Source organism: Apis mellifera, linkage group LG12, assembly GCF_003254395.2.
Source record: "Apis mellifera strain DH4 linkage group LG12, Amel_HAv3.1, whole genome shotgun sequence".
Taxonomy (NCBI): domain Eukaryota; kingdom Metazoa; phylum Arthropoda; class Insecta; order Hymenoptera; family Apidae; genus Apis; species Apis mellifera.
Genome location: NC_037649.1, coordinates 8,442,862 through 8,457,914, shown reverse-complemented (window position 1 = coordinate 8,457,914; position 15,053 = coordinate 8,442,862). Strand labels below are relative to the sequence as shown.

At 34.2% G+C, this 15,053-nt stretch overlaps 1 protein-coding gene across 5 annotated transcripts in view; it reads right to left on the bottom strand.

Moving 5' to 3' along the window:
* Positions 1-15,053, bottom strand: part of LOC410373 (leucine-rich repeat-containing protein 15) — a 121,403-nt gene that overhangs the window by 10,305 nt on the left and 96,045 nt on the right. Inside the window, exon 1 of one of the 5 annotated variants that reach the window (XM_006565226.3) lies at positions 12,532-12,554. The exons of the other annotated variants lie outside the window; for them this stretch is intronic. The gene's annotated coding sequence lies outside the window, so the exon portion shown is untranslated. Of the gene's footprint in view, positions 1-12,531; positions 12,555-15,053 lie in introns of those variants that run through there. 5 annotated transcript variants of the gene reach the window in all.

The following is a 15,053-nucleotide window of genomic DNA, read 5'->3' as shown; positions in this document are numbered from 1 at the left end:
AAAAAAAAGAGGAAAACATATTTCACGGTTATTAAATATTATTTAGGATCATCTTTTTCGTTCGTCGCAGCCGGTCACACGCCAACATTCCATTTAAACGGGATTGTTATCCCCGCGCTATAAATTCGTATTAAACAAATTCGTACGGGAATAATTTAAATCTGACGCGAGATTTAAAATTTGCTTCGAGTAATCCGATGTTTTTACAACGGTCTGTGTGTGTGTGTTGGACGCAATATCTGCTTATGTTATTAAACAAATCTCGATCGAGTTTCTTCTTATTGAACACTGTTTCCATTACTCTTCTACTTTTTTCTCTCTTTCTTTCATTAAAAATAGACGGATAAAAAAGGGAAAGAAAGGGTAAAGCGGGATAATAAAGGAATTTCGAAGAGGATACGATTTTAAAATTTGAAACGAAAGCTTTTTCATTTTCGTTCCTGTATTAAGATACGATCGCGATGATACTTTGTATAATATTTACACGCGGGACAGGATTTTAACAAAGGCGATGCATTTTATTGAATCGTACTACTGTCGGTTGCGATGCAAAATTCTCATAAATTACATTTCATTAATAAATTACGATTAATTATATTTCGGGCCGTGATACAAAATATCACGAATCGTGTAACATTGAATTGTACTATTAAGTTGGAATGTCGACGGTTTAATAACGAATCGGCAGTATTAATTAACGATAACGATATCGATGCGAATTTCGAGAGAAAAAAAAATCGAAACGAATTTGTCATCTCATAAAATTTAAACTTCCCCTCGTTAACAATTTTTCAATTTTCCTCTTTCTTTTCTTTTTTTCTACGAATTCTTCGTTACGACCGCAAAAATAAAAATATACGTTTCCACGTAAAATTACTTGCCTCCATGGGAAAAATTTGATTTTTTAATTAATTTAAAAAATTTAATGCATTCGTTATAAATTAAAAAAAAAAGGAGTAAAACACATTTTTAATAATTTCTAGAAATCCACCGCATTCGTTCTAATCAATTATTCATTTCAATTCTCATTAGTTAAATTACTTTTTAACTCTTTCCGAGAATCTATAAAAAAATTTATCCCGAAAATTAAAATTTCTGATATAGCCAAACATCGATACAATTGGTAAATAATTGACGCAAGGAAGAAGAAGAAGAAAGAAAAAGATTCGTTCCTTTTATTATCTCGATTTCAACCCCTTCCATCTAATTTCTCGAATACACCCACAGTGTCGCGCAACAATTTTTTTTTTTTCCCTCACAACCGCTTTGAAACACCGCGTGGTGGTAACGAGAAAAGGGGGAGGAAAAGAGGGAGCGAGAGAAAGGGGAAACGAAGGGTGGTAACAAAGGCTTGAAGCTGGGGAAAGGAAAATCGCTTGCTTTACCTAACCTGGTCCCCCTGTAATTGCGATTCGCGAAAGGATCGATCCTTCCTTCCTTTCTTCCTTCGTCCTCCCATTACTATGCCTCCCGTGGCAAAAATTTTTTACACGCCAGAGATTCGAGGATAATTGAATTTACAGACAGCGGAGTGGAAAATTCGATTTTAAAGACGAGTATTTTTAAAGGCGCCTTTATCCATCCACTCTCGAATGTGTTTTGGATCGAGGATCCGTTTTGGATCGGTGTCGCGGATTCTTAAGGGTTATCAGAGAGGATTAATGGAGAGGAGAGAAGGGATGATTTCACTTGGAATCGTGAGTTGGATTGATTCGAAAGGGTTATTTAAGGAAGGCGTGGATCTCGTGGAAAGGATAGTTTTATTAAAATATTTAAGGAGAAATAGTTTTGTTGGCCTGACGCGAGAAATAAGGGCGAGGTGGAAAGTAAATTTTATATCAAGGGAATTTTATATTATGGAAATGTTGCGACTCTTTCACGTTATACGTTTACGTCCCTTGAGAAATCTAAAATTGCCGATTCTTCATTTCTTTTTTAAAAACGAATTAAAGAAAATAACAAGATAATATTTTAAAAGATGTATATATATAATTCGTGAAATTAATTTAAAAAATTAAACGTGGGGGGATTGCGTTAAAATCGAAGACACTCTGCCGTGAATTTGCATAAAAATCAATGTTCAATGATGTTGTAACAATGTAACCGCGTTGAAACAAATTACCGATAATTTTATAGTTAAATAACATCCCAAATTGTATATATATTTGCATAAAAATCAATGTTATATAATAATAAAATATTGCAGAGAGAAATTTTCCATAATTCTCTTGGACGATAGATTGATATTCGAGAAAAAAATAAAATATTCCATGTATCATCAAATCGATCAAATTTATATTATTGATAAAATTAGTGTACACGTTCGAAGGGAAAAGAAAGGGAAAATTCTTGCAAATGGTGGTCGAATTTAAATCTTCTTGTTGCAAAATTTTAATCAGACGTTCTCTCTCAAAAGCTCCCTGTCTTTCATGAAACTATAATAATCTCCGTGTCCCCCATAAACTTCTCGGCAAGTTGCTTTGCTGCGGGAAATATGCGTTTGTTAGAGCACGTTGGAGACTCGCCGACCCAATTCCAAACTATCTCCGGCGAGGCAACAACTGCAACCTTATCCCAAATTATGATAATATCGTCTGCCTCTGTCACCCGTTAAAACGTTTAACAATACATCCTTTGCTTCCGATTCTACACTCTTTAAACCACGGATGCACACTTTTATCTCGAATTAATCGCGAAATTTTCAACTTCTCTTCCACAATAATACTCGCCAGAAAATAAATTCCATTTACAGGATAAAAAAATTCTACGTCGAAACGATTCTATAAATTTTCTTTAAAATTCTTTTCTTCCATAATAATACTCGAGTAAATTCGATTCACAGGATACATAAGAATTCTACGTCGTTCTAATCGATTGACAAGTAAGACAATCTCATCCCAATTCAATCTCAACTCGGCGTAGCATTTAGCAAACGCTTGAGCAATCGAGACAGGTCTCAGGATACCGTAGCGAGGAACAATTTCGTTCTTAGGAGGATAGTCAATTAACGCACAAGTGTTTACCCGAAACGAACGAGAAGTACTTGGTGTTAATTGCGCGATATCAAAACGGATCGATCCGGTTCTCGTTGCTCGGCCTATGCCGTTTCCACAATTCGAGACAAATTGAACAATCTGCCTGGAGAAGCAGTGATTTCCGTCCAATTCTGAAACGTTTCGATTCCCACCTCGTATAATTCAGTTTCGAGAACGAGACGAAAAAATTATGTAGAGAAGAGAAATTTATTTATTCATCGAAAGTGGAGGAAATCATGAAACACGTAGAATTTTCTGGAATGCGTTTTTCCAAGAATATGAGATAAGTGAGACGAAGAGAGATAATCGACCAAACGATTGAAAAAAATTACCCTTTTTCCTCGACCAAGTTTTTCAGTGTGTGTTTCTTGTTTCAAACGTTAAAGGATTTCTATGAATAATTCGAATTGAATTTCGAGATTTTTGCGTGCAATTGATCTTTGATTGGTTTCGTGATACGGTATTCAAATTTGTTATTGAAAAATTTTAATATTCACCCATTTTATAATTTGAAGAATTTTAACACGTATGACACGACGTGTAAATTATCTAAAGTTTCTATAACAGCATTCAAATGCTTCAAAAATCAAAATGCGTTTTAAAGAGGAAGGTTTCGTGCTTCCAACGAAATCGAATTTTCTTAATTTAATAAAGGATCGAAAAATTATCTTCTGCCCGTGATATTTCGAAAGTTTTCTCGAAATGGATTTAATTTTACAATCAAGATTATAATCGAGTTAAATGGAGTTTTGTGGTTAACGTCGATTGCGAATCGATCGGAAATTTTCAAGGGGGAAGTTTGGTGCATTCAAAGGTATTATATAATATAAATACGAATTAACTGGTCACATGTTGTTAAACTAGGAAAGTTTAGACTGTTTGATCGTCGAAATTATTCATGTTCACATTCAACGATATCCGTTTATTTTGTAATTACATAGTCGATACAATTACTTTGATAATACTACTTGTTAACGTCCATATTAACGTGCGGTTCAATTCGGAAACACAAATGTTCTCACGAGTTAATTTCACGCAGTGTTATCGTCCGGATTATACGATGGATATATCTAAATAAATTCCTCTTAAACGCGATTACGATCGCAACAATCCCGTAATACTTTTTTGCGAAATAAAATGAAAAGGTAATCTTTGAAAAAGTGAACGCGCACGTATCGTCTCTTTGAATTTTTTCCCCATTTTTCCCTCTATTATTCGAAACTTTGTATATACATATATGTATGTAAAAGTTTTTACAAATATCGATATATTTCGATACAAATTGGAAATTTTTTTTTATACCGTAGTATTCCATTTATCCGAATCCATCAGGGGACAAACAATTTGTATAATTGGAGTACGTGTAATACAAGTTTGCCAATTTTTTTTTTTTTTTGCTTTTTTCAAATACATTTAGAAAATTATTTCGCATAAAAATTAATTAATTTAAAATTATTAATATCCCACCGATACGATGTATAATAATTAATAAATTCAATTATTCTTTTCGAGATATTCGAGAATCGAAGGATATTCAACATTAAGATTAATCTTTTCGAGGACGAAAGTTTTGGAAAAGTTAGAAAATTAGTCGCACAAAGTAACAAAGTTACCGTATCGTAGTTAGCTTCTTCATTATTTAAAGAAACAAGTGGCATGGAAAATCTTTTCACGAAAATCTATGAATACTTCAGCCGTATCGATCCCTCCAAGATTCCAACTTTCACGTTGCGTCGAAACCAAGGGAACAAGGAAAGTGGAACGAAGGAACGGACGAGGATTGTCACTTTCCAAGCGCGAACTTTGCACACGTTCTCATTTACGAAACAATCTTTCCCCCTTTCCTCCTAAATTCCTCCAAACCGTTCTTTTTCTTCCCAATCTGTACCTGTGAATCGCCCACGTTACTTTCTAAACCGTTGATCGTTAAAAAACGAGAAAATATGTATCCGAGAATAAAAGAAACAAGCTTATCGATCATCGCCATCCGGTTCCGAGGTTGGTTAGTTTCCACTGGACGACAACTTTCAGTCGCTCCATATCTTCATTCCGGTTTGACGCAGACCGTTAATAAACGCGCGTTAATGCGTGGCCCATGTCGGCTTATTACACCCGCTCATTATCCCCATGTAGTTCCCCGACCTGTTTATTATCTCGTTAACAATCGGTTGCTCGGCTTCCGTGTAAACCGTGATAAAGTTTGGATAGTCGTTTCCACTATGCGCCACGGCTGCACTTGATCGGAAGTAATCGAAGCTAAGGTGTATCCACAACGTCGATTAATCGATCCTTGGATAACTTTATTCGAAAGAACATTTTTCGAAACGCGTTAGTTTATTATCGTTTCGAATATTGTTTCTATTTCCTTTTTTTTGTGAAATTAAAAGGAAAGGAGAGTTTGAATATCGATTCTTCTTTATTCTTGGAGTGGATAACTTTATTCGAAAGAACATTTTTCGAAACGTGTTAGTTTATTATCGTTTCGAATATTGTCTCTATTTCCTTTTTTTTATGAAATTAAAAGGAAAGGAGAGTTTGAATATCGATTCTATTCTACAACTTCACGATTCTTTATTCTTGGAGTGGATAACTTTATTCGAAAGCCGCTCGAATGAACATTTTTCGTTTATTATCGTTTCAAATATTGTCTCTATTTCCTTTTTTTTATAAAATTAAAAGGAAAGGAGAGTTTGAATATCGATTCTATTCTACAACTTCACGATTCTTTATTCTTGGAGTGGATAACTTTATTCGAAAGCCGCACAAATGAATATTTTTCGTTTATTATCGTTTCAAATATTGTCTCTATTTCCTTTTTTTATGAAATTAAAAGGAAAGGAGAGTTTGAATATCGATTCTTCTTTATTCTTGGAATGAATAACTTTATTCGAAAGCCGCTCGAATGAACATTTTTCGAAACGTGTTAATTTATTATCGTTTCAAATATCGTCTCTATTTTCTTTTATTTATAAAATTAAAAGGAAAGGAGAATTTGAATATCGATTCTATTCTACAACTTCACGATTCTTTATTCTTGGAGACAATAACTTTAAAGCTGCTCGAATGAACATTTTTCGAAACATGTTAATTTATTATCGTTTCAAATATTGTTTCTATTTTCTTTTTTTATGAAATTAAAAGGAAAGGAGAGTTTGAATATCGATTCTTCTTTATTCTTGGAATGGATAACTTTATTCGAAAGCCGCACAAATGAACATTTTTCGTTTATTATCGTTTCAAATATTGTCTCTATTTTCTTTTTTTTATGAAATTAAAAGGAAAGGAGAGTTTGAATATCGATTCTATTCTACAACTTCACGATTCTTTATTCTTGGAGTGGATAACTTTATTCGAAAGACATTCGAATGAACATTTTTCAAAACGCGTTAGTTTATTATCGTTTCTCAAATATTGTCTCTATTTTCTTTTTTTTATGAAATTAAAAGGAAAGGAGAGTTTGAATATCGATTCTATTCTACAACTTCACGATTCTTTATTCTTGGAATGGATAACTTTATTTGAAAGGCGCTCGAAAATGAATATTTTTCGAAACGCGTTAGTTTATTATCGTTTCGAATATTGTCTCTATTTCCTTTTTTTTTATGAAATTAAAAGGAAAGGAGAGTTTGAATATCGATTCTTCTTTATTCTTGGAGTGGATAACTTTACTCGAAAGCCGCTCGAATGAACATTTTTCGAAACGTGTTAATTTATTATCGTTTCAAATATCGTTTCTATTTTCTTTTTTTATGAAATTAAAAGGAAAGGAGAGTTTGAATATCGATTCTATTCTACAACTTCACGATTCTTTATTCTTGCTGTCAACGATTCTATATATCTCCGTACTTTCAAAGATCTGAGAAACGTTTAAATAACGCGATTACCATCAGCTTGTTAACAATCGATCTCTTCGAATTGCTTTTCCGTGTATAGACGAGTGGTGGTCTATTTTCCTCGCATTCCAAGAAAGGTAAAGAGATAAGTAGAAAAGAAAGTTTTTAAATCGGTATTTCCAGTTCCGGTGGAGGAACTGGTTCATAAACACAGGCGCGATCGATATTTTTTTCAACGTGGGAATAAAAGTTGGCACGAGCGTTACTTATCATTGTGCATCGACTTGTTATTCCCTTTGAAGTCGCGAACAAAGCGGCAACTTCCGAGGAACGGAATCGATAACTCGAACCGCCGGCCGGGTGAAAAGTAGATTAAAGCTGTTCGGACAAGTAACTTTCTCTATTTAAATATAAAAACACCAAGATGTTTCAATGGTCGCTCAACGACGAGAAAAATAATAGCAAAGGTATTATTTTTAAAGAGAAAACGAGTCGATAGTGCAATTGAAATCATTTCGTTCCTTTTTCACGATATCTCATTTTTAAACTTCTTTTTTAAAACAGTCTGTCTCGAGTATCCTTGATTCAGAATTCGATCATTCTGTCTCGTATACCATATCTATTCGACCATCTTTAATAATAATATTTAAATAAATAAATAAATCTTTAATAATAATATTCAAATTTAAATAAATAAATAAATATTTAATAACAATATTCAAATTTAAATAAATAAATTAATAACATCATTGTACAAGATGTTGACGATATTAATTTCTCCATAAATCTCTCTTGTTGATTTTGATCGTTACTTCTTATTTTTCGCAACGAATATTTATTTTCTTGCGAGAAATATTTTATCCATGATTTATTCTTGAGAATTATCCCAACAAAGTAAAAGCACGGAATTGCGACATCGTTTTCGTTTACCCTGAAATTAGAATAACGCTCTTGTTCGAAACGCTCGATGCAAAGATCCGGCAGAAATTGCACGTTTATAAACAATGCAAGTATTAATTTACAAGTGAGCCAGTCTAATTAGTAGCGGAAGCTACGGCGGCCTTTAGGAAAATGCACGAGTAAAACAGAGCCACCCGTATTTCCCATGTGTATTTTCCATAGCATGGCGTTATCTCTTCCGGCTGCCGCCTCATTTTCCCCAACGCAGCTTTCTCCTTTTGAAACCTGTTACTCGTCTGTTCGCTGAATTTCCGTTTAACGGAAAGATTACCGTTTCCTCTCCGAACGCACACACGTTAAACGCCTCTTTTTTTTTTTTCCCTGTTGATTCGATATAATTCGATTTGGTCTTCTCTTTTCTCCAATTTTTTTTTAAACAATTTAAGCATCAATTTACGAAATTTCCATGGAAGGAGGATAATCGATCCAAAAAATTTTGCCAATCTTCCAATCTGAAAAATTATCTAACTTTTTCAAATTTATAATTATCGAACTTTTTCAAATTTTCTCCCGATTATAAATTTCTTAATATATTTCCAACTTTTTATAAATATAAATTCAAATAAAATTTGTATCATTATCGTGTATAATATGAGAAGAAGGAAAGAAAATTTCTTAAATGTATCCTCACGAATTCATAAAAATAAGAATAATGGAATAAGAATAAGGATGGGACTCGAAACAGGAGGCACGTTTCTTTCGCTCCTCTTCCACTTATCGTACACGAATTTACGATTTTCGCGTAAGGATATTTCTCGATCGGAGGGAAAGGAAGAAAGGGAGGAAAAGTTGGAGCCAAGGGACTCGGACGAATTCACGATTTGTTCCACGATCGCATTATTCATCCCGATTACCAAGATTCTCCAGGATCGGAAAAATTGTACAACTTTTTTTTTACTTACACTTCCATCTTTAATCGTATCGCCCCGATTTTTAACCTCCCTTTTCCACGCTTTCATTTAATATTCCGACGAGTGTAAAAACACTTGGAGAGATATCGTTTCCGCTTTGAATTTTAAATTTCAACGAACGGTGGACGTTGGTTCGGTGAAATCAAGTCGAGGCAACGTTTCGCTTAATCTTTATCCGATCAATTGATTGTCGATCTTTTTTTCGGGATAAAAAGAAATTAATAAACGCAAAAGCGTTTTCTTCGTTTAACTGCGTTTTATTGTATTTTCACGCGCGAGATGACGGACGGGTTTGCACGAGAGTCGCTTCAGGTTAAATACGATATATATATATATATATTCCAATTCGTGTCGTTTGCCTTTTACGGGTTTTTTTATTAGCCTGTCGTAAGTTTGAAAATTCTTCTCGATACGAGCCGATTCAACGGGGTTGGATGTCGCCGTAAATTCTCCAAAGAGTTCTCTTCCCCAACGCGTGGTTCCGTGGAATATCATTTTATCAGCTTCCCGAAAGTTCTTTCTACTATCCCAATGTTTGTTTAAAATAATCCTTTTGTCTTTTCGAAGTATCCATTATTTCTTTTTCCTGAATCTTTTTAAGAGAAAAGAGAAATGGAATAATTTGAAATAAAAGAAGAAGAATTTAGGGAAGGAGATAATTAAAATCATTGAAAATCTCGATAAATAAAATTTTCTACCATCAATGTTTGTTTAAAATAATCCTTTTGTCTTTTTGAAACATCTTTTTTGAGAATTCTTTTAAAAGAAAAGAGAAATAGAATAATTTGAAATAAAGAAAGAAAGAAGAAGAAGAATTTAGGGAAGGAGATAATTAAAATCATCGAAAATCTCGATAAATAAAATTTTCTACCATCAATATTTGTTTAAAATAATCCTTTTGTCTTTTCGAAACATCTTTTTTGCGAATTCTTTTAAAAGAAAAGAGAAATAGAATAATTTGAAATAAAGAAAGAAAGAAAGAAGAAGAATTTAGGGTAGGAGATAATTAAAATTATCCAAAATCTCGATAGATAAAATTTTCTACCATCGAATCCCAATATTTGCTTAAAATAATCCTTTTCGAAATATCTTTTCGCGAATTTTTTTAAGAGAAAAGAGAAATAGAATAATTTGAAATAAAGAAAGAAAGAAAGAAGAAGAAGAATTTAGGGAAGGAGATAATTAAAATCATCGAAAATCTCGATAAATAAAATTTTCTACCATCAATGTTTGTTTAAAATAATCCTTTTGTCTTTTCGAAACATCTTTTTTGAGAATTCTTTTAAAAGAAAAGAGAAATGGAATAATTTGAAATAAAAGAAGAGGAAGAAGAAGAATTTTAGAGAAGGAGATTATTAAAATTATTCAAAATCTCGATAGATAAAATTGTTACATCCTGCTCGTGTTTCGATAGCAGAGAGGATTAGTTGAGAAGCAGAGAGAGGTGATCGATCGAGCGAAACAACAATAAAGTCGCGGCAATTTGATATATATATATATATATATATATATACATCTCGATCCGAAGTGTAATTCGATTATAAAAAAAGTTTCCACTTTATCTTTCACCGTGGAAAAATGATGGGCGGGGGAAAAGTTGGGAAAAATATCGGAAGGTATCGATTATCGAGGGAGGAGAAGAAGCCCGTGACATTCGTCGGTTAAACTTTGCTCTCCTCGAGGCTGTTAAAAAATTCAACCGATCCGGAGAACCGGATGGTGGCCATTAATAATCGAAACGGGTTCCCCAACTTTTCCTCTCCCTTCGAACCCGATTTATTTCCACGATTAGTTATAATTGCGAGCCGAATTCCACGATTCTCATTCTTTCGTTTCTATTAATGGATTAATGCGAATGACGATTCGAATAGAAAGATAAATCGTCATCGACGAGTTATCGCAAGGTGAGGAAATATTTTTAGCTTTGTCATTGATTACATTTACCAGATGTGATACGATTTTTCTTTTATTGGCAAGGAAATAAGAATTTTAAATTAAAATGTTGTACGTTTGTACGAAATCTTCGAAATCTCGAAACTTGAAAAATTCCAAAAAAGTTGAAATATTATATATTTTTTTTAATCGTTTTACCAAACAAAGAAAGGAAAAATTTTTATACACGTTGTTCATATTTCATATATATCGCGCACGAGTCATCTCTCTCGGTGCAACAATTTGCCCGAAAATTTCCAAAATACCAAAAATTTCCAATTTTTCCCAACTTCACCTTATATATCCTGGCAAGCTTATCCTGCGATCCAGCCTGATTTATTCTCCCCCAAAACACGTTTCCCGCAAAAGCTCAACGTTATATTTCGCGTACAATAACACAACAACGCCTGTGTTATCCTTTTTTTTTTTCCTTTCTTCTTTTTTTTTTTTCCATATCCAAATCTACGACAGGTATTCACCAACGAGATTTACGATTAGTCGCACATCTGTCCCCGCCAATATTTTTGTTACAAACGCATACGTGACACAAGTGTGATTTTTCAGAATTAATTGACAATATATATGCAAATTCCTTCGTAACGAAAGATCCTTCGTTATAATAAGAGAGCAACGATAGCCTCCGTTTAAATGTTGAGTGTCGTTGCTGAGTCATCGAGTCGTTCGTTGCAAGGATAATTATTATATCAAATGTATTTCTATTCAGTTATCAGTTATCAACAGATATTTATCGATCTTAACGACCACTCGTCGAATTTTATTCTATTATTAAATATTCATTCACGAAATTATATTCATTCATTCAGAATATCTTATTTTTTCGACAACGATAGGAGGAATATCGAAAAGTTATTTTATTCTTTGGCGTAGAAAAATTAGGAAGTAACAATATTGGTAAATTAATGGAGCTGATTCGTAACAAGATTCGTTTGCTCCAAGGATCATACGTTATATCAAAAAGGATATCTCAAAATTAACGCAAGATTTAAATTTGCCGCCATTTTTGCATTAAGTTGTTGGCAAGCCTGAAAAAAGAACAGTTTGAGAGTTTAGGGCTAGTAAAAATGAAGCTATACGATACAACAACGTGTCTTCATTATTAAACAATATTTTAAAAATAATATTTTAAAAACTCTCTTTTATATTCAATTCAAATCTTAATTTTGGGACATTCTTTATATTCATTTATCAATTATCAGTTATCATCAACAGATATTTATCGATCTTAACGACCGCGAATTTTATTGCATTATTAAATATTCATTCACGAAATTATATTCATTCATTCAGAAAGACGAAATATCTTATTTTTCCATTGACGATAGAAAAGAGGATAGGAAAAATATCGCTACGAGTGCGAAGAGTTGTTTTATTCTTTGGCGTAGAGAAATTAGGAAGCAACAAATATTGGTAAATGGAGCGGCCGATTCGATGTAACAAGATTTAAATTGATTTTCGTATCGAATTAAATCGACTATCCGTTCAATTGGAAGGATATATCCTATTTAAATTTCAATCGTTTGACCGATTCGATAGTTTCGATATTAATCATCGATAATTCTCATATTTCGAACGCGTCTCCTCGAGTAATGAATCGATAAAATTTATAATACAAACATGCGCGGCGAGCGAGTATTAATTTTATTTAATTTCACGTCGCTGTTGTTGTTGTTGTTGTTGTTGTTGTTTCGAGATATCGTGTATTCGCGAGTTCGCGCATCGTTGAATCCTGCAATTGTTTTCCTACGATCCCGCGCCTACGTGTTCCGTTACGTTGTACGTTTTTGTTTCGGCCGTGCAAGTACGTTTTTTCGCGAAACCTTTAATTAATAATATCCTCACCAGTTGGACCCAAATACCGCCGTTATATTCTTCCCCCCGCGTGAAATCGTTCGTTGTCGCTTATTTCTCTCTTCATTCGAATCTAGAAAAAAAACGTGTATTTCTATGTATACCTTTTAACGAGAAAGGAGGATTATTGTAAATTTAATCAAGATCCATCAATAATTTCCAATTTCTTTCGATCGTCGAAAAGCGAAAATTTAAAAATGAAAGGAAGAAGAAGAAAAGGAAAAGGCGAAATTCCATTTCTCCCATTCTTCCCGCCACCATCTACTACTACATCGTGTATTTCGTTTCCATTTACCGGTTGCACACCGGTAATTCCCTTCACGGATCCTCTTTGCAGCTCATTCTCTTCACGTAACATCGGTTTCATATTTCCGATCAAAATCCATCGGAACACGCGTCGTGTTCATTTCTCCCTTTTTCCCCCATCCACGGTCGTACAACTCGCCCGGCGTTTTGTATCCAGAGTTGGAATAGGCGTGGAAAAAAATACCAATTCCACAGCTAACCTCGAATCACGTTGATCAAGACACGTTGGACCGTGCATTCCCCTGATTACTCGAGTCAAATCGTTTTTTTTTTCGAAGTTTAAACACACTAGCAATTGCGAAGTGATCCCCAAGGTTTTTCTCCGTTCTGAACTTGGGATGAACGAAAAATTGGAAAGAGGAAGGAAAGAGCGCATCGATTCGTGCGAGGAGGAATTCATTGAAGAACGGTTCGTTGATGACAGGCGATGCGTGACTAGTAATTAAAATTCCGATTAGTTTCTGTTTTTTTTTTTTTTTTGAGCGAATAAAACTGTACGCGATTGGATGGGATAAGTCATAGGGAGGAGAAAAATGGATTAATAGATTTCGTTCGAATCGATATTTTGATGGCAATTTTAATACGATTAAATTCTACATTCCGTATATTATTAAAGATGAAAAGGAAGAAATTAAATATCGATTTATCCTCGGAGCGTTTATACGCGAAGCGAAATAATCTTTGAAATCTCCCGATGGTATCATTAATTAATCAACAAATTTCAAATATCTGGAAACGTTAAATATTAAAACAGGATCGATGTAACCATTATACATATATATATATCGTAACATTACGTCTAATACGTAATAACCCCTCTAATTATCGTCTAATAATACACGATGTTATCGGCGAATATTCTCTAATCTCCTTTTCCGTGAGATATAAACCGGGGTAAAACCGTTACAAAGTTGAATAATCGGGCTAATAGCCGTGGTATCGAGTTATATGATACCATTGATGTTCATTTTCAATTCACACGACTATTCCATCGTATTGTATCTGATCAACTATTATACACGCGTGTGATCTGTGATTACATATGCAACGTGAAATAATTGGAAACGATCCGTGTCATAGGGAAAGCGCGGAGAGATTGAGTTCCATGACCCGAGATACTCGTTACCGAGCGCCGTGACCTCGGGGTCACCGATATTGACTCGGCCTATCTCGAGGTCCTTAGTATCAGCACGCATGATCCGATACTTGTTATTCGCTCGTGCCCCACTTGTTATCAGTTAGTCTCTACAATCCCTTCTCTCTCTCTCTCTCGTTTCAATATTATAGATTTATAAAATATAAATAAAGCAGGCAATAATCCCTTTTTATTATTTATATACAAATTATTGGATTGGCAACTAAGTAATTGCGGATTTCAGTTGAAGTTGATGACGAGCTAATCAAAGCAATAATCGATTCGGATCGTCACAGTACAACTCGTGAGATTGCAGAGAAGCTTCATGTATCGCATACATGCATTGAAAACCGCTTAAAACAACTTGGCTATGTTCAAAAACTCGATACATGGCTTCCTCACGAACTGAAAGAAAAGCGTTTAACGCAACGCATTAACAGCTGCGATTTGCTAAAGAAACGTAATGAAAATGATCCATTTTTAAAACGACCGATAACTGGCGATGAAAAATGGGTTGTTTACAACAATATCGAGCGGAAAAGATGGTGGAGCAGGCCACGTGAACCAGCTCGAACAACATCGAAAGCTGGTATTCGTCGAAAGAAGGTTTTGTTATCAGTTTGATGGGATTACAAAGGAATTGTCTATTTTGAACTCTTACCACCCAACCGAACGATCAATTCTGTCGTCTACATCGAACAACTAACGAAATTAAACGATGCGGTTGAAGAAAAGCGGGCCGAATTGACAAATCGAAAAGGTGTTGTATTCCATCGTGACGATGCAAGGCCACACGCATCTTTGGTCACTCGGCAAAAATTATTGGAGCTTGGTTGGGATGTTTTGCCACATCCACCATATAGTCCTGACCTTGCACCATCCGATTACTTTTCGTTTCGATCTTTACAAAACTCCTTGAATGGTAAAAATTTCAATAACGATGATGATATCAAATCGTACCTGATTCAGTTTTTCGCTAATAAAAACCACAAGTTTTACGAACGTGGGATTATGATGCTGCCTGAAAGATGGCAAAAGACCATTGATCAAAATGGGCAACGCATTACAGAAT